This window comes from Vicugna pacos, chromosome 11 (assembly GCF_048564905.1).
Source record: "Vicugna pacos chromosome 11, VicPac4, whole genome shotgun sequence".
Classification (NCBI taxonomy): domain Eukaryota; kingdom Metazoa; phylum Chordata; class Mammalia; order Artiodactyla; family Camelidae; genus Vicugna; species Vicugna pacos.
In genome coordinates this window covers 66787635-66807121 of record NC_132997.1, presented here as the reverse complement: position 1 = coordinate 66807121, position 19487 = coordinate 66787635, and the positions used below count along the sequence as shown (strand labels likewise).

Here is a 19487-nt window from a genome sequence, read left to right as displayed (position 1 = left end):
TAAACCTGAATATATAACAATTTGGAACACCTTAATGCTAAGACTTATCTCTTGAATGAGCCTCTTTTATCAAACTGAAACTCTAAAATTACCTAGCATCATTTATCCCAATGATGTAACACATCAGTGGCTTACTTTGTATCATTTATTTTCATAATTCATCCTTCATGAAAAATATTAACAAAAGTGTTTACCATAAAAGTGAGTGAAACTTAAAGACAAAGAAAAATAATAAAATTAGAATTAAAGAGAAATGACTCAGAGGATGGGAATCATTGATTCAAAAAAAAAGAATGAAGGAGTTATAGAAGCATCTTACAATGTTCAATTATTGAACCTCGGTAAAGCCAAATCTCATTTTGCATATGTAAAAAAGTGGTTGCATATTCATATAGATACATTCTGGCTATGAGCAAATTTGGAAGTCACTATAGAGGAAGATGGGCATTCCAGGGCAAGAATATTAGAGTCCTCCAGGGTAGAAATGTTGGCATGGTCTCAGAGAAAAGAGATAGAGTATAGGATATTTTAATTGTTGTTGATTATGACCCTAGGTTTCTAATCACAGGTGACAGAATTAGGGAAAACTTCAAGCAATTATTCAGTTCACTCCCCTTTCACCTCTGACACAGTCCATAAGTATATAGTGCAAATATTACAAGTATAAGTTTTGAAAGAGAGAGATGCTGCAACCCCTTTCAGTAACCAACCCTGTAGGTGTATTCAACCCTTTTCTCTTCTTCATTCTCTATTTCTAGAGGATTACACATCTAAAATGTCTTTTAAAATCTTGTTCTTTTATCATTCCATTGCTACTGCTTTTGTATGTTTCACAGAGACTAGTCAGGTAGCTTCCGGGTTTTCCCTCCTTCAATATATCTTCCATCCAGCTGCTGTTTACATTCTAAATAAACAGCTAATCATGTTACTCCTCTACTCGCAAACATCTGATGGCAAATCACTATATATTTTTTTTTCTTTTTTGGAGATACTGAGGCTTGAACCCAGGACCTCATGCATGCTCACCATATGCTCTATCACTGAGCTAAACCCACCCCCCCAAATCACAATTTACACTTTTAAAAGTCCCAAAATACTTACTACAGCATTTGATCTGATCCAGTTAATGCTTTCGGCTTCATTCAGTAACCAACTCCCACCCCTTGCCACATTGAAATGGGCAATATTCTTTTTTTCCTTTTCTTTTAGGTTGGAAGATCAAATCTTTTTTTATTTTATTTTATTTTTTAATTGAAGTGTAGTTGATTTACAATGTTAGTTTCAGGTGTATGGCAAAGCAATTCAGATATATAGATATATAGATATACACACACACACACACACATATTTTCAGATTCTTTTCCATTGTAGCTTATTACAAGAAATTGAATACAGTTCCCTGTGCTGTACAGTAGAAAATGGGCAACATATGGTACTTTATGTTTTCTAGGCATTTCAGCTTGTTCCACCAGAAATGCTCTCTCCCCCACCCTTTCTCCTCTTTTTTGCTTGCAGAAATTTTACTGCTCCACCACAGCATCTTAAATGTCAGTCTCCTATGTGAAGCTTTCTCAGGTCCTCATTCTTAAACAGAACTGTTATTTCCTCTTGACAACTATGATTCTTAGTTTAACCTCTATCATAGCACTTAACACTGTGAATTTAAATGAGACGAAGACTCTCAAACTCTTGAATAGGAATGCAGCGGAATCATGGATGTATTACTGTTTTAAATATAAAGGGGAAAGAAGGACATTATGAAGTTCTTCATGCTTAGTAAAGAAATCCTGCAAGCATTTATACTTTTCAGACAAGAGAAGCCAATTTAAATGTTATTATTTGAGCAAGAAATTATTACATAAGTCCACCAATCAGAATTACAGATTTCTAGCAATTATAAGGTTCTCTTCACAGGATATAGCAATACACTCAGAAGTTCAGGTGTCTTAAATGGCTCTTCTGTCAAACAGAAGAAGGTTAGAATAAGATGATGTAGTTTTTATAGGTCTTTATGTTGGATAAGATACAGGAGTGATTACTTTTGTGAATGTCCTTAGTTCTTTACTTTATCAGAACTGGCTTTACAGTATGGGACAATATGTGCTCTTCTGCAGTTCAAGGGAATATTTTCTCCTTCTCTTTCTGAGAGTCTTATTGTTAGATGCATTCTCAAAGTTATCAGATTAATTGGACACTAGAGGAGGCTTGAGAATCTTAAAACTTACAGTATGGCAAAGAAAAGAGCACGATAGATATTTAACAAACGGGGATTAAGCATATGATATCTGGATCCACATCAGAGTCTATTCCCTATGGAATTAGAACTCCTTAAAGATTAGTCCTTAATATAGTTTAACCTTGTATCTTCCACCCTAGCATAAAGAGGTTGTTTAATTATTAGGATATTTTCAGTGGTATAACCAAAATGTATCCTTGTCCATAAAAGGGGAAAGAAAGTCTAATCATCTTTCTATCCATTAGTTGAGTCTCCAATGCAATATATGATTCACAAAGAGTAGTTCAAAGACTGATCCAAAACAAGTATCTAGCACATTTCCTGGAATGAACTCAGATTTACTGTAAACCTCAGGGAACAGCACTCAAAAGACTCATAATAATCCTGTCACTGTTTTCCTCTTAGTTGAGGAGGCTTCATTATGTTCAAGTACCCTCTAGATTAAGGAGTATTTAAAGACTTGTTAAAGACAAGACAACAGACCCAAAATGAAGGTGCTCATGTTAAGCTCCCATGTCACCAAACCAAGACTTACATTTTCAGCTCTCTCAGAAATGCAATCTTTAACCAGCCAATCAGGAATCACTGATTAGCATTAATTAGATAATCTGCCTGAAAAACCCCTGCTGTTCCCTATAGGGAAAGTAACCTTGCAGTAACTAATCTGGTTTTTTGCCTAGTGTAGCTTCCTTGTTCCTGCTACCTCTGCTTATAAAAATCTTTCATTTTGTTCAACTCCTCAGGGCTCCTTTCTGTCTGCTAGATTGGGCCCATGATCCATGAATCACTGAATGAAGCCTATAAGATCTTTAAAATTTATTCAGTTGAATTTTGATTTTTAAGAAGTATTAAACAGCCAATACATGTATTCAGATTTATTTATTCCTTTTTCAATGCTCCCTTTCTTTGGCGCTCATATATACCCACTGAGTTCAGGGGAATTGCTTAAGTCTGGAGTCTAGCAACTGAAGAGTCTTACCAGTCCAAAGTAGTATCCCAAATCTAAGATCTTTCTTTTTATTTATTAGAAGTTACTGATTTTTCCAGTTCTGGCAAGATTCTGCCAGCTGAATAACTAATGCGATAAATAGAGCTAATGCTGCTATTCATCTGAGGCAACATTTGCACTTGTCCTGAGGTCCAGTAAATGGTTAATGTAGGACATATCAGGACCAGTAGAGACATTTTACATTAGAAAAAAAAAAACAAAAACAAAAATAAAAAAAGCTGTAATGGGATCTTGGTAAAATCCCAGCTTCCAAGTCTACTCTTTCTTCTGAACTTGCATTAATTCAAGGCCTACAGAGGAAACTTCTTTCTATTTCCTCAGAATTAATTTCTTTCTTTCTTTCTTTCTTTCTTTGAAGGAGATAATTAGGTTTGTCTGTTTATTTATTTGATGGAGGTACTGGAGATTGAACCCACGACCTCATGCATGCTAAACAGGCACTCTTACCACTGAATTACCTCCCTTTCCACAGAATTTCTGTTTGTGGGTATTAGTAGCAATGATGAAACTTCTGTAATTTTTTCTATCAACCATACGGAGGTAGCTCATATGTAAACTTTCTAACGTAAACACTCCAATGTAAGTCTGTGAAGGGCTTGATTACCACAGACACTCAGCAACTGAAACTCAGTCAGTATTCAGACACTCACTCAAACTAAAATAATTTATTTATAGGTGACCAACATGCATGTTGGATGGCAGAGAAAGTGAATCCATTTGGCACGTTCCTATTTTCATTTTAAGAACAACCTTAGAAAATAATGAAACCTCAGTACTATGCGCTTAAAAGTGAGAGGGCGGGGAGGGGGTTCAGTCTAAAATTCTGTTATCTCAGCCAGTCACACACGAACAGTCAAGAAGAAGCCTTGGTCCTTTAACTGATGTTTGAATCATATCTTCCAAACCATACAAGGTTCACAGGGGACTAAGGGTTTGGGGAATGGCTCCTTCATCCTCTTCAGTCCTATGCCCTGGCACTTTAAGGGGCACGGCTCCTTCAGTCTCTCAAGGCCACCCATTCCCTCTGTACCCTTTCTCGTCCCCCTCCACTTTGCTTCACAGCCCCTGAGTTTCTTTAACCCAGTGATTCTCAATCCATACCATGCATTAGAATCTCCTAAGGAGTTTCTCAAATTTATCAATACCTAGGCAATACCCACTCCTAGAAGGTCTGATTCATTTGGTCTAGGGTGAGGCCTTGGGCATCCTCCCCTTTTTTTTTTTTACCCCTTAAAATCCCACCAGGGCAATGCAAAGTCCAGGTTGAGAACCACTGCCCTCCTTGGCCTCTCTCAGCCAGGCCTCTCCAACTTCTTTATCCATTTAACCTTGCCAGTTCCATCAGGTTCCATCCTGGGTAGAGTGAGAGTCATTTAAATTGGAGTAGTTTCAAAACCAGTTTCTCATTTTGACTAGACAGACCAGAGGGAACGCCTCTCAGCCCTTCTTAATTATTATGCTGAAACAGCCACTGTCTCTTCCACCACCTTGAATTACTTGACTCTTTTATTACCCTTGCCTCAGTACATGTAGGTAATAGCCTTTGAATTTGATCCTGTCCTAACTTGAGGAGTATGTTTCTGGGCCAAGAAAATGTGCCTTTATTTAGTCTTTTGTCATTTTCCCAGGAATTTTGAAAAGGTAAAATTGGTGTTTTATTCTATCATTATGAAATTGAAGCTCAGCAGCAACAATACAAAGTTTGCTTGTTTATCTGTTTATACACACCTGAATTTTAGTTAGCATATTTGTAGCCTTTGGATTGGCCCTTAAAATATAAGTTTAATAAGTTTAATTTGTAAATTATTTTCCAGGGCTCTCCAGAACTCCCTAATAAGTCACCAGCAGCATCCCTTTAGAATATAAAATACTGAGGAGCTCCTTCAGATATAATCATCAAAAATTTAAGTATTTAATATGCTATTTGTTACTTATCTTTAGTTATTATTTTTATTGTTGTTGTGTAGTTCCTACTCCCTTCATTTACTGAATTTAACTTTTAACCAAGTTGGGTTTTTTTTAGCTATGCCATCCAAATCAAACCTGGGCTGATTTGTTAAAATAGTGTCCTAGCTTAAGAAGAGAATTGTTAGATACAGACTAGACAAAAAAACAAACAAACAAACAAAAAAACAAACTTGGTATTCATTGTCTCCATCAAGGAAAGGCTTTTTAAAATTTGTTTTCTACTTTAAAGTAATATGCTACATTTCAGGGCCAAAACTTTAAATTAAAATAAAGTAAAGCCCTTGGAGTTTTGCATTTGGAGATACACAACCAGGTCTGCTGAGGTAGATTTTTAGGGGCAGATATAGTGGGGAAAAAAATGCTCTTGTTGGTACTCAATGATCTTGGGCAAGTTATTTACCCTTGATTCTCTCTTAGCCTTGGTTTCCTCATCTGGTAAATGGGGTAATATTAGCTATCTTGCAAGATTCTTGGAAAATTAAATGAGATAAACTATATTTGTAAAGTACATGGTATTTAACAGGATAAATAAATAATGTTATTGTTTAAATCCAAAAATAACAATGTGTGAGTTCATAGTAATAACTTTAAATCTGTATCATACATCAAAGGTAGTTTTGCCTATAAGCACAAAACTTCTAATATTAAGTAGAATTCTAAAACCTAGGCAGCAAAAGAAGGGAACCTATCAGTGTAGCTCTGACCGTTTATCAGTTTGGATAGACTGGATAGACCTTTTTATCAGTTTTGTCAGTTGATGACACCCAATCTCCCTCTCACCTCAGGGCCTGTTTCCATTCCCTTTGGCCTGAAAAGCTCTAGGCAAGCTGTTTACATGGCTGACTTCTTATCTTTTAGTTGTCAGCTTAGTATCACCTCCTGAGAGAGGCCCCTTCCTGATTATCTTAGCTAAATTACGCCTTCCCTTCCACTAGTCACTATTACAGCACCCTGTTTATTTCCTTTAGAGAGGATGTTGGAACCTGAATTACTTCATTGTTTTGTTCACTTGATTACTCTAAGTCTCTCCCACTAAGCTTCACAAGGTCAAGGGCCACGTCTATTTTTGGGGACTCAATGCCTAGTGTATGTTAAATGGCCAATAAATATTTGTTGAAACAACTGATTGATAAACATTGCTCAAGTTCTCTATTTTATAGATGAGGAAGGTGAGATTAAAATATGACTAAAGTCACAGAAATAGTAGGAAAGCCAAGCTTCCAAGAGTAATTCCAGGGTCTTTGCCATGGTGTTAAATCTCATGTCGCTGGACAGTGCTACCACCATATCAGTAAACTCTCTTTTTCCCAGCTTCGTATTTCATCCTTTTGATCCAGCCCCTTGCGGTCCACTTCCAGGCTTATTCTCTGGGTTCCTACTGGTAGATGTCAGCCAGATCCAGGAGGTCCTTTGCCATATATTTTTCTCTTCCCTTAGTAGACCCTGTACTTCCCCAGTTGGGTCATACTATCAATTGATCCCAGAATTAGCTGATGGACAGGAGAGAAATAAGGCAAAATACTGAGCCTGGCCAGCATTGTTTTGTGAGATACTTGACTCATTTGAAGCTTTATACAGTTTTCAAGCAGAGAGAAGTTCTACATCCCAACAAGAGAGTGGGCTACCTCTGCAGGTCCACGGTGTTCAGAGGAACTGGGTGATCAAGGTCCTCAAGTTACCAGAAAAACTGGATTCACCTCTTGGTGGGCATTGAGCCAAAAGACACAACCAAGCCAAAGAACAGGATGAGGAAGGATTTATTAGTACTTGCAGCAAGTAAAAAGAATACCAGGGATCTTTCCCAAAGCAATGTCTCTCTAACAACAAAATTGGGGAAGTTTTAAGCTAAGGGTACATGCATATTCATGAAGGGGCTTGGTCAATCGATACGGTGCAAGCTTTAGTTGATTGAAGTCACTAGAGTCAGAAAAGGTCATCATCATCATCATCCCTTAGGTTCCAGTTGATCTGGTGGTTGAGTGCTTCAGGCTAATCCATTCAGATAAACCACTGAAACTGGGAGTCTTTAACAACTGATGTATTATCTTTGCTATTGTTTCTTCTCTCTCTCTCTCTTTTTAGAAAGAACATTCTTTGACACCATATACAAAAATAAACTTAAAATGGATTAAAGACCTAAATATAAGACTAGATGCTATAAAACTAGAGGAGAACATAGGCAGAACACTCTTTGACATAAATCGCAGCATTTTTTTCAAACCAGCTCCTACAGTAATGGAAATAACAGCAAAAATAAACAAATGTGACCTAATTAAACTTAAAAGCTTTTGTACAGCTAAGGATATCATCAACAAAACGAAAAGACAACCTACCGAATGGGAGAAAATATTTGTAAATGATGTGATTGACTAGGGACTAATTTTCAAAATATACAAACAGCTCATACAGCTTAATATAAAAAAAAAAGCAACCCAATCAAAAAACAGGCAGAAGACCTAAAGAGACATTTCTCCAAAGATGTCATCCAGATGGCTAACAGGCTCATGAAACTATGCTCAACATTGTTAATTATTAGAGAAATGCAAATCAGAACCACAATGAGGTATCACTCAAACCAATCAGAATGGCCATTATTAAGAAGTCTACAAATAATAAATGCTGGAGAGGGTATAGAGAAAAGGGGACCCTCCTACAGTGTTGGTGGGATTGTAAATTGGTGCAGCCACTTTGGAGGACAGTATGGAGGTTCTTTAAAAAACTAAAAATAGACTTACTGTATGGTCCAGTAATCCACTCCTGGGCATATATCTGGAGAAAACTATAATTCGAAAAGACACAGTCACCCCAATGTTCACAGCAGCACTGTTTACAATAGCCAAGACATGGAAACAACCTAATTGTCCACCAATGGATGAAAGGGTAAAGTTGTGGTATAGACATATGATGGAATACTACTTAGCCATAAAAAGAGTAAAATTATGCCATTTGCAGCAACATGGATGGACCTGGAGATTGTGATTCTAAATGAAGCCAGGAAGAGAAAGAAAAATACCATATGACATCACTTATATGTGGAATCTAAAAAAACTTATTTACAAAGTAGAAACAGACTCACAGACATAGAGAACAAATTTATGGTTACCAGAGGGGAAATGGGGTGAGAAGGAATAGATTAGGAGTTTGAGACTTGCAGATACTAACTACTATTGTTTCTTCTCTTGGCTGAGAACAGTCCTTTGTTTCTACATTCTTTTGTTCCCTTAAGATCAATAACTACTAAAACCTGTTCAAGGACAAGCTTTGTGGCCAGGCTTAGATTACAAAATGGCTTAGGCCAAAAATGGCTTCTCTTATGTCAAGAAAGCCATGCCTGGTTCTCTTTCATGGGGATCCCCTACCCTATTTGGTTACAGTATCTGTATCCCAACATTCCTTTCTTTTGAGGGCCCTGACTGTCAAAGGGACTTGCTGAGGCTGAGAATTCATCTTCTCTGAAGTTCTGCCACTCTTAATTGAGGCTTATGCCTGGTCTTCAGCTCAGTCTGCCTTCTGGTTGCCAGTGATGAGGGTCTCTTTAAAAGTTGCCAACAAGGCTCTTTGACTCATACTTGGATTTCAGTTGGTGCCTAATAGTTCTCTTCCTGTCATCTACATTGCTCAGTACAGCAGTGATGCTTAGCAATAGTCTGCCAGTTTCACAGTCTTTCAAGTTACTGTCTCCTGTACTCTTAAATACATCACACAAGTTAATGCAACCCCTTCTACCTATATCCTGTCTCGGTCACCATAAGTGACAGTGTTAGGTATTGTACTGCAGCAGCATGCCACAGACTATCTCCAATGAGAAAGCCCTCATTGAACTAGCTGGTGAAACAGCAGACTCCATAAGCTCAAATTTAGGACTACTAGAATCAACTACCTTGGGTTTAGCCCTTGAAGCAGGCTCTGAGACTACATTTCTGTCCAAGTGACTTACTGAGGGAATGCTCTCAGAAGGAACCTGAAGGAGGGGAGTGAGAACTGGAAGGGAAACTGGCAAAGATGTGAGCTCAGCTGAAGTCTAGCTTTAGACTGATCCTATAGGGAATTCAGGAGGATCAGTGGCACCATAATTCTGGAGGATTTTGCCCATGTATCAGTCAGTCATTGGCTGCAAGTGATCCCTGAAGAAAGGGTGCAAACTTCCAGATATTTTCTGGAATTGTTGGCTTGAAGGCAATCCTCAGGAGAGGGATGTTAACTACTAGTAGCCAACACAATACACAGCACCTATGGGATCCACTCGCCAGTTCAGTGAAGGGATTCTGAGCAGAGCATCAACAGTGTCTTAGACAAAGGTGTATTTCAGTAAGAAGAACACTGAACCCAGAAGGAGAGGTCAGATACAAGAAGAAATGGTGAGCAAAGAAATTTGTAAACAAATAAGTTACTAAATAAGCACTTTTATAAACAACAATAACAGGAGTAATGATGGCTAATTTGGGGGTGAAAGTATGACCAAAAGGTGAAATTAAAGCAATAAATATTAACAAGGAATATGGGGTGATCAGTACTAAAGGTTTCTAAAGGCCATGTATTTTTAAGGTGAAGGGTAAACACATTGATTAAATTTAGACATCATTATGTCAAGTTATACTTGTTAGAAATTTAATGGCGCTCCCAGATATAGAGGATAAACTAAACACATGCATCAAATTTTGTTCTTGCCAAATCCAATTAAAATGACAATGAATTTTTAAGGCCCACAAGATAGGGGAAATGGGAGAAGAAACAAAAAGAACAACATTTGGAAACTTGAAAGATGATGGATGAGTTGTAAAGGACTTAGCAGACCTCCCCACAATTGAATTACTTTGGCAGAAGTAGGAAAGTCAAGAAGCAACTTGTTTTAAACTAAAAATTCTCAGAGTCTCAGGAATTGGCAGTATCCAATTCTTCTGGAAGTTAGGTGAAAAAAAGAGACTGAAATAAGGAAAATTCATTGAAAGTTTATTTAAGAAACGGTTAGATCACCAGATGCCTTCTTACCATGAAAAACTTCAGTACCACTCCTCTTTCATTGTAGGTATATTCTCAGGAGAGAATAAAACAGGTTTCTGTCTGGGGACTCCGAAGGAAAGTTGAAGTTGGGGGAACCTTATAGAAAACAGTGAGATTAAGGGAATGTATGCACGTTGGAGCTGTCTCTACCCAACCATCTTGTTCTCCCCAGGTCCATAATACCAGAAGCTACTGTTTCACTCTTTATACTGAAGATTGGAAGACACTTACTTATCTGATCAGATCAGGAGGAAAAAACTAAAAGCAGTGACATCAGAGTTCCCCTAACTAACCTGTCCAGCCAAAGCATTTTACAGTGATTCTTACCATCATCATTAAAATAAGAAATTAAACCAAGGAAGTGGACAGGACAGGAGATACATCTAGGACAGTAAGGAAAGTAAGCCCAGAATGATAGTCAAAGGAAGGTCCCAAGATGACAGCCATATATCAGGCATAATGACTGAATGAAAGCCTGTGAGAAGAATCTAAAAGATGTTTCATCAGGCAGATTGAATCAGTGCATCTAAATATCTTAAGATTTAGAGAACTGGTTAAAAAAAAAAACTCCAAAAAACTGGGGATTGAATTAGCAATAAGTACATGGAAAACTAAACAAATGACAAAACACGAAAATTACCTCCAGGGCAAGTAAAAAGCTATTCAGGAAAGAAAAATTAATCACAGTTTCCTACATGGCTCAGCTGTAAGTAGTTTTTCCATAGTCATATTAATATAAACATTACATTGATTGATATAATCAAAGATAATTTGCAATGACCATGTTATGAGGGGTGTGAAAAAGGAAAGAAGGTGCATGTGTGATGAAAGCAATCATATTCCATAGCAGTCATTTTATATGATGATACCAAAACCTGCAAGTCAAGAAATAAAAGTAAAGGCATGTTCTTTAAAGAGTGGAGATAAATGCCAACATGACCAGTAAAAGAAATAAAAATTATTGCCTCAAAGGAAGGGAGAGAGGATATGACTGATGTTTTTCCTAATAAACCATAAGACAGTATTTGGCATTTTAAACTGTGCTTTAAAAATTTTTGACAAAACAAAATCTAATCACTTCACATCCATTAGGATGGCTATCATTAAGAAAAAAAATAACCAGTGTTAGTGAGGATGTGGAGAAATTGAAACCATTGTGCATTGTTAATGGGAATGTAAAATGTGGAGGTTACTGTGGAAAAGTTTAGTGGTTCCTCAAAAACATAGAAGTACGATATGATCCAACAATTACACTTATAGGGATTAACCCGAGAGAACTGAAAGAGAGACTCAAACAGAAATATTCATAATAACCAAAAGACAGAAACAACCCAAATGTTCATCAACAGAAAATGGATAAACAAAACATGGTATATATACATACAATGGGATATTATGTAGCCTTAGAAAGGAATGAAATTCTGATACATGGATGAAGCTTGAAAACATTATAAGTGAAATAAGCCCGACACAAAATGCCAAAGATTTTATGATTCCACTTATATGATTTACCTAGAATTGGTAAATTCACAGAGATAGAGAATTGAAGAATAAAGGTTACCAGGGGCCGTAGGGAAGGAGGAATGGGGGATTATTATTTAATGGGTACAGACTTTCAATTTGGGATGATGAAAAAGTTCTAGAAATGGGTATTGGTGACAGTTGCTCAACACTGTGAATGTACTTAATGCTACTGAATTATACACTTTAAAATGGTTAAATCTGTAAGTTTTTTGTTATGTATATTTTACCATTTAAAAAAGGAAAAACTATATGTGAAAACAAAAATGGACCTAATTAAACTTACAAGCTTCTGCCCAGCAAAGGAAACCATAAGTAAAACAAAATGACAACCTATGGAATGGGAGAAAATTTTTGCAAATGAAACCGACAAAGGCTTGATCTCCAGAATATATAAGCAGCTCATATGACTTAATAAGAAAAAAACAAACAACCCAATCCAAAAATGGGCAGAAGACCTAAACAAGCAATTCTCCAAGGAAGAAATATAAATAATCAATAGGCACATGAAAAAATGCTTAGTATCACTAATTATCAGAGAAATGCAAATCAAAACTACAATGAGGAATCACCTCACACCAGTCAGAATGGCCATCATTCAAAAATCCACAAATGACAAATGCTGGAGAGGCTGTGGAGAAAAGGGAACCCTCCTACACTGCTGGTGGGAATGCAGTTTGGTGCAGCCACTGTGGAAAACAGTATGGAGATTTCTCAAAAGACTAGGAATAGATTTACCATATGACCCAGGAATCCCACTTCTGGGCATATATTCAGAAGGAAGCCTACTTCAAAAAGACATCTGCACCCCAATATTCATAGCAGCACTATTTACAATAGCCAAGACATGGAAACAGCCTAAATGTCCATCGACAGATGACTAGATAAAGAAGATGTAGTATATTTATACAATGGAATACTATTCAGCCATAAAAACAACAACATAATGCCATTTGCAGCAACATGGATGTCCATGGAGAATGTCGTTCTAAATCAAGTAAGCCAGAAACAGAAAGAAAAATACCATCGCTCATATGTGGAATCTAAAGAAAAAAAAAAAAAGAACATAAATACAAAACAGAAACAGACTTATAGACATGGAATACAAACTTGTGGTTGCCGAGGGGGAGTGGGGTGGGAAGGGATAGACTGGGAGTTCGAAATTTGTAGATACTGACAGGCATATGTTGAATAGATAAACATTATACTGTATAGCACAGGGAAATATATACAAGATCTTGTGGTAACTCACAGAGAAAAAAATGTGACAATAAATATATGTATGTTCATGTATAACTGAAAAACTGTGCTCTACACTGGAATTTGACACAACATTGTAAAATGACTATAACTCAATAAAAAAAAGTTTTAAAAAAAATGCAGTTGATTAAAATAGTAGAGCCTAGAAAAAGCCATTATTCATAATTATTTTTAAAAGAAAATGGGGCTTTATTTTCTCTTCATATAAATTCTGTGTTCTATATTCAGGTTAAGTTTTTAGAGGAAAATATTATTTTCCTCTAATAATTTATACGTATATAAAATAACATGTAACATAATAGTAATATACATAATATTGATGTATGTATTTTTTTAACATTTTTTAATTGTGTTATAGTCATTTTAAAATGTTGTGTCAAATTTGTATGTATATTCATATGTATTATTTTCAGGATGGGTAAGATGATATCCAGACACAAATAATAATATGGCCACCAGAATTGGTATTTTATGGAATCTACTTTGTTCACCCTTCTTGTATGCTTTTCTGACCTCCCTTCAGGGATAATTTGTCTTCTTCTAGAAGTATATTTTAAGTGCTTTTATTTAGAATCTATTAATGGAAGAATCAATTTGTTTTCATCTAATGATTTGCATGTTTTGTCTTCATTCTCAAATAATTTTTTGGGATATACAATTCTAGATTGACTTTTGAATATATTTTTTGAATACATTTTCACAGCATTTTCTGGCTTCCATTGTAACTGCTGATTTGTTTTCAATCAAATTGTAATACTTTAAAGATACCCTTTCATGTGTGGATGCTTTTAAGTTCTCTCTATTTTTGTTATTTTTGTAAGAACAGCAACTTTGTGTTTTTTAGTTTACTCATATCTTCGAAACCTGGAATAATGTCTGATAGCAGTTGCTTGATAAATCTTGAGTGAATAAAAAAAATGGAATGGTGACAAAATAAAACATTGAATTAAAAATATTTAATGGCAACTAATGAAAGAGTAGAAAGAAAATATATAACTTCTAAGCCAGTATTCGAGGAAAAAAGGGGAAAAAATGATCAATCTCTTAGAAAATAGGAGAGGAGATTAGAAGAAACAAAGCAGACACATGGTAATTAAAGAAAAAAAGGGAAAGGATGAGATCTAACTGAAGTAATTAGGCAAGCCTTGGAGAGAGGTTTAAGAAAAGGGTTAAGAAGACTGTATGGATGATTGTCTTTAGTCAAATAAACTGGTTTGCAGCAGTGAGGTTAAAGGACTCCAGCACTTGAGGGCCATGATGACCCTGAGAGAAGGAGATAAAAAAATCCCTCAGCATGGGCCCTGGGTACTAGACAGCAGGTGGTGCTATCTGCTTTCACAGCAAGATTGCGCTCCAGAGCAGCAACCCAGTGAATAAGAAGAAAATTGAAGTGTATAGAGCCATTCACAAATAGGGGTCTCTTCCAACTGAGTATGCATACCTTGGAAATTAAATACATTTCAGTATTCAAGACATCACCCAACATTTCAATAACCAATGTATCAGCCAGTACTTAACTAGTGCTAATAATATACCTCTGTTGAGCAAAAGGAATTCTAGAATGAAATAAACCTAATATCCAGTGCTACCATTGAGAAAAAAATCTGGTGAAAGCACCAGATATCTATAAAATTGTTCAACTACCTCTTGATGTTCATTCAACTGAACAACAAATATGCTTTGTCTCAATTTCCAACATCTAAGATAAATATTTTAATTTTATTTTTTTTTAGTTTTGTTTAATCACTAAAATTATGATTTTATATTTTACCATTGTTAAAGATGGGGAGTATTTAAGTAACTTTATAGATTAAAATTAATTTTTGCTGGCTGGTTAGGGAAAACAAAACACCTGTTTAAATAAGAGGAAAAGACACACCAGAAGAAACAACTAAATATTAAAAACAGTTCCTGATTACTATTTTTATCCATAAGTTTTGTAGAAATATTTGATTATTTCAGTTCTGTATGTATTACTGATCACATTTTAATAGATAGGATTAAATGTATAGGCATAGAAAAAAGATTGAAGGGAAAAAGATAAATTCTCTCTGGGTGGTGAGATTAACTATGTTAATCTAAATAATCTAGAATATGTATTACTCTTGTATCATTATTTAGATTTGGTTTTATTTTTTAAATAAGACCAGCACTTTTTCAGTTGGACCAGCATTGTCAGGAAGGATACATGGAACAATGTCTTAATCTATTTGTTATACACCCTTACTAGGAACACTCTGAACAGTTCTGGGTCCTAGGATCACCTGACAATGCCTCCTCTTAAAAGAATAAAAGAACTGTAGTGTGAAAAATAAAACATTTTGTCATTTTAAATTTGATAATGAGAAATGACGATGGGAGATGTGTACTTGGTATTTAAGGCCTCCTAGAGGAATTTAAAGACATCAGGAAGGAGGATTATAGGCTGTGGAGGATAACTCTGGAAAAAGATGCTGAAATAATGAATAAGAAATATGAAATTGAAATAATGAAAAGAAATATGAATTGTTTTAGAGATACCACATGGCTTAAAAACACAGGAAATGTGTTAAACAGAAGATGAGGACAGTTACGAATGAAGTACCTTGCTTTCAATATGACAAATATCCAGGACAAAGAAGTTACTCAATCTGGAATAAGGAAGCTAGCTCTAGAATCATTTAATTGTGGAACCAAGTAGAAGACTTGGGATCTAGTGCCTTTTACCTCAAAGGACCTGGAAGAAATAGCTCTAGTGTTAGATTAAGTGTATAAATAAGAACGGATCAGACAATCTAAAACTGAGAGTCATACCTATAAAATATCTGAATAGGTATTAATATTCATCAAGCTAAAGTGAAAATGAGATGATGTTTGTAATTATCTGAGCTACATTTGTAGGTATGGAATATGGAATGTTGGGGATTCTGGGCTAGACCCTTGAGGCTATGAGGCTAACAACATTGGAAAGAAGGGAAGATTGGAGAAAAAGGAATATGGGACGTCTTAAAGTTTGGCGATCTTTGTTACTTGCTGGTGTATCTATTAAGTGACAAGCACAGGAGTTAAGAGCACGGAGCTTCAGGGAATTAACAGCACTGAGAGCCAGATAGATGCCCACAGTAAGAGTTTAGTGAGGGTTTCCACCCTGAGACAACTGTGGGAAAATAATCTTCACACTCAGAATAGTTTTCCTTCTGCACTTAAAGGGATCTTCTATGGAAGAAGATTCTGAAGGAGAGGTGAAAGAAAAAAGATTATGTCCCAGAGGTTTGGAGGAGGAACTCCAAACCAGCATTTCACCAAGCTCTGTACCCTCTCAATACCACCAGTCTTCCATTCCAGTGGGTAGAAAGTTACTTAAGGGGTGGGAACAGCATGAGCAAATACAATTAGGAGATTATTATCACCATCTTTATTTCATCATATCCCCAAGCATTCTGAGAAGCATACTGATGAGAGCAGCAAGAAATTGCTTTTGGGGGCAGTCTTTACATTGGGACTCTCTGATGTAAAAGGTTAAGATCTGAGTGTGGTCTAAATCTAGACAGCCTTGAAAGGTATAGACAAAGAGACATATTCTGCTCAGCAAATCCTAGAATATGAAGGGGCATGCCTAGAAGTTTGAAAAGGTATTTGAGTAAATAAGATGAAAGCAGTAAATTTAAGAAACTGCTTACTCCAAGTAGTAGTGCAGGCTGGAAATATATAGTTATTTAGTGCAGAGTATGTGATAAGTTCTGGGAATAAAGTCAGTCCCTGCTCTTCCAAGGCTTATGGTCTAAAAGGGAAGATAGATGTGAAATAATCCCATAAGTGTTTAGCTCAGTTGTGGGAAATCAGAAAAAATAAAATAAAAAGGACATTGTGATATGAAAGAAAGTCTTTATAAAATATAACATCCTAACCTTCCTACACTGTTGGTGGGAATATAAAACTGTTGCATTGGTACAGCCACTATGGAGAACAGTATGGATATTCCTTAAAAAACTAAAAACAGAGTTGCCATATAATCCAGCAATCCCACTCCTGGGCATATATCTGGAGAAAACTCTAATTGAAAAAGATGCATGCACCCCAATGTTCATAGCAGCACTATTTACAATAGCCGAGACATAGAAACAACCTAAATGTCCATCGACAGATGAATGGATAAAGAAGATGTAGTATATATATATATAGATAGATATAGATATATAGATATAGATATAGATATAGATATAGATATAGATCTATCTATATCTATATCTATAGATATATATCTATATCTATCTATATATATATCTACAATGGAATATTATTCAGCCATAAAAAGAATGAAGTAACACCATTTGCCAAACATGGATAGACCTAGAGATTATCATATTAAGTGAAGTAAGTCAGAAAGAGAAAGACAAATATCATATGATATCACTTATATGTGGAATCTAAAATATGATACTAGTGAACTTATTTACAAAACAGAAACAGACTCACAGACATAGAAAACAAATTTATGGTTACCAAAGGGGAAAGGGATTGTGGGGAGGGATAAATTGGAAGTTTGGGATTAGCAGATACAAACTACTGCATATAAAATAGATAAACAACAGTGTTCTACTGTATAGCACAGGGAACTATATTCAATATCCTATAATAAACTATAATGGAAAAGAATATAAAAAAGAATATTAAAGAAAACAACATCGTAAATACATAACCATTGATTTCCATGTTAAAAGGTTTTAATGCCTACAGTTTTCTCTAGTTTCCAGGTTTACTGGAAATGCCTCCAGGTTTACTAGAAGTGGATGATGTGTGAACTTTTCATATTAAAGGAATGTTTCAGTATAGATTTATCACTTATTATGTCCTTTTTTCCTTGAAAAGGCTGATTATCAGGCAGGGAATTTAGGACAAAGGAGCTGGAAAATATGTATGAAACTCAGAAACAAAGCTTTTATTCCAGTTGCAAATTTTCATTATAAGCACTTGAATAGAGTTAAAGACAAGTTAACATCTGTAAAACCAAAGATGCTGCTTACTTGGCTAGACCAAAGCAGTATTTGTTTACCATTATTTTAGTTTTTCTTCATGTAGACAGGCACTTTATTTCTTAGAAGAAATCAATGTTCATAACCAAAAAGTAACTTAATTGTGATATGGTTTTATTTAAATCAGCCTTTTCTGGTTATTGAACATTTCATATGAATAAACTAATTATTAGACACAAGGTGGCTTATCTAAAATAGCTTCCCAATTTTTTTAAATGTCAAAGGCATCTTTTTCTAGCATAAAAACATTAATGGCATTTGCTGTCTATTAGCAGAATAGGAAAATTAATCCTATCCTAAGCAAAGGCAGAAATATAATTAACTGAATCAAGAAAAGTGTGACATTTGCCCATGAACTCTCACTTCCAATAATATATCTATTTTAGGAAATCATAAGACCAGAACAAGATAAAAATATGAGAGGGTATAAGGCTTCTCTAACTAGTTACTGTTAAGTATTAGGAAATGAATGTGGCTTTTATCTGTGACTTTTTCAACATCTATATGAAAAGAAAATAATGATAAAATGCAAAACTATGTCAGTTATTAATAGCAATTGTCTGTTTTACAGAAAGCAGATAAGAGTGTCACTCATTATATTTAGTGTTAGGTAAAAGACTGTTTTTACCTGGTTTTTCCTCATGCTCTCACTCTCCCTTTCTAGCCCTAAGCTGCACCTAGTATGGAATTTACCTATAGTGGACATGCCCCTAGAGATTATTTCACTTCACTTGGAGCCTAGAAATCGTTTGCTGTAAAACACTAAAATTTTAAGAGCTGATATCCCCAACCTGCTCCTCAGCCTTAAACTTGCTGACCGTCTAGTCCTAGGATAAATTTGTTGAAAATGATTGTGAGTAAATTTTCATCTGGGTCTCAGTTTGCTAGGACAAATTCTATTTTTTCATGTTGAGAAAATTTACTAAGTTTATTACATTGGAGGGCCTGATTCTATTGCAAATATTACCCTTTTAAAAAAAAAGATAAAGGTATTTTTCACCGTGGAGGGAGCTATAGTACAAGATTTCATAATGTTGGGAAAATTTGAGTGTCTGAAATTTGTTTCATATATGTGTTCAGCTTTGTGTATGTGTATCTGTGTGCGTGTAGAGAATGCAAAATAATCTAGATTCAAAGAAGATGCACCAACAGTATTTAAAGTACTTAATTTCTGAGGACTGGGATTATATGCAAGTATTCTTTTCTTCAGTATGCTCCTCTTTATTTTCTAGCTTTTTTACAGTGAGCGTACTTTATTTCATAATGAGAGAAAAAACAGTTATTTTCCCCCAAATGATCGAGCACTTTGTATGAGCACAGTACTGTGCTAAGTAACTTGAAGTATAAAAAGGACAGGCTTTCTTTTCTTTTGGAACTTTCAGTAAGACACAAATCAATTGATACACTGTGTGATAATCTTTTTATTGCCTATTCTGTGTCAGATAACTCATTTCACTTCATATACTCTACCTCCTTTAAT

The 19487-nt window shown here is 35.5% G+C and overlaps 1 long non-coding RNA gene across 5 annotated transcripts in view; it reads left to right on the top strand.

Annotated features, from left to right (window-relative positions):
* LOC116282434 (uncharacterized) overlaps positions 1-19487 on the top strand; it is an 85455-nt gene that overhangs the window by 24767 nt on the left and 41201 nt on the right. For 3 of the 5 annotated variants that reach the window (XR_012077475.1, XR_012077471.1, XR_012077474.1), the window contains one exon: positions 5060-5143. The exons of the other annotated variants lie outside the window; for them this stretch is intronic. This is a non-coding gene — a long non-coding RNA (uncharacterized lncRNA). Of the gene's footprint in view, positions 1-5059; positions 5144-19487 lie in introns of those variants that run through there. 5 annotated transcript variants of the gene reach the window in all.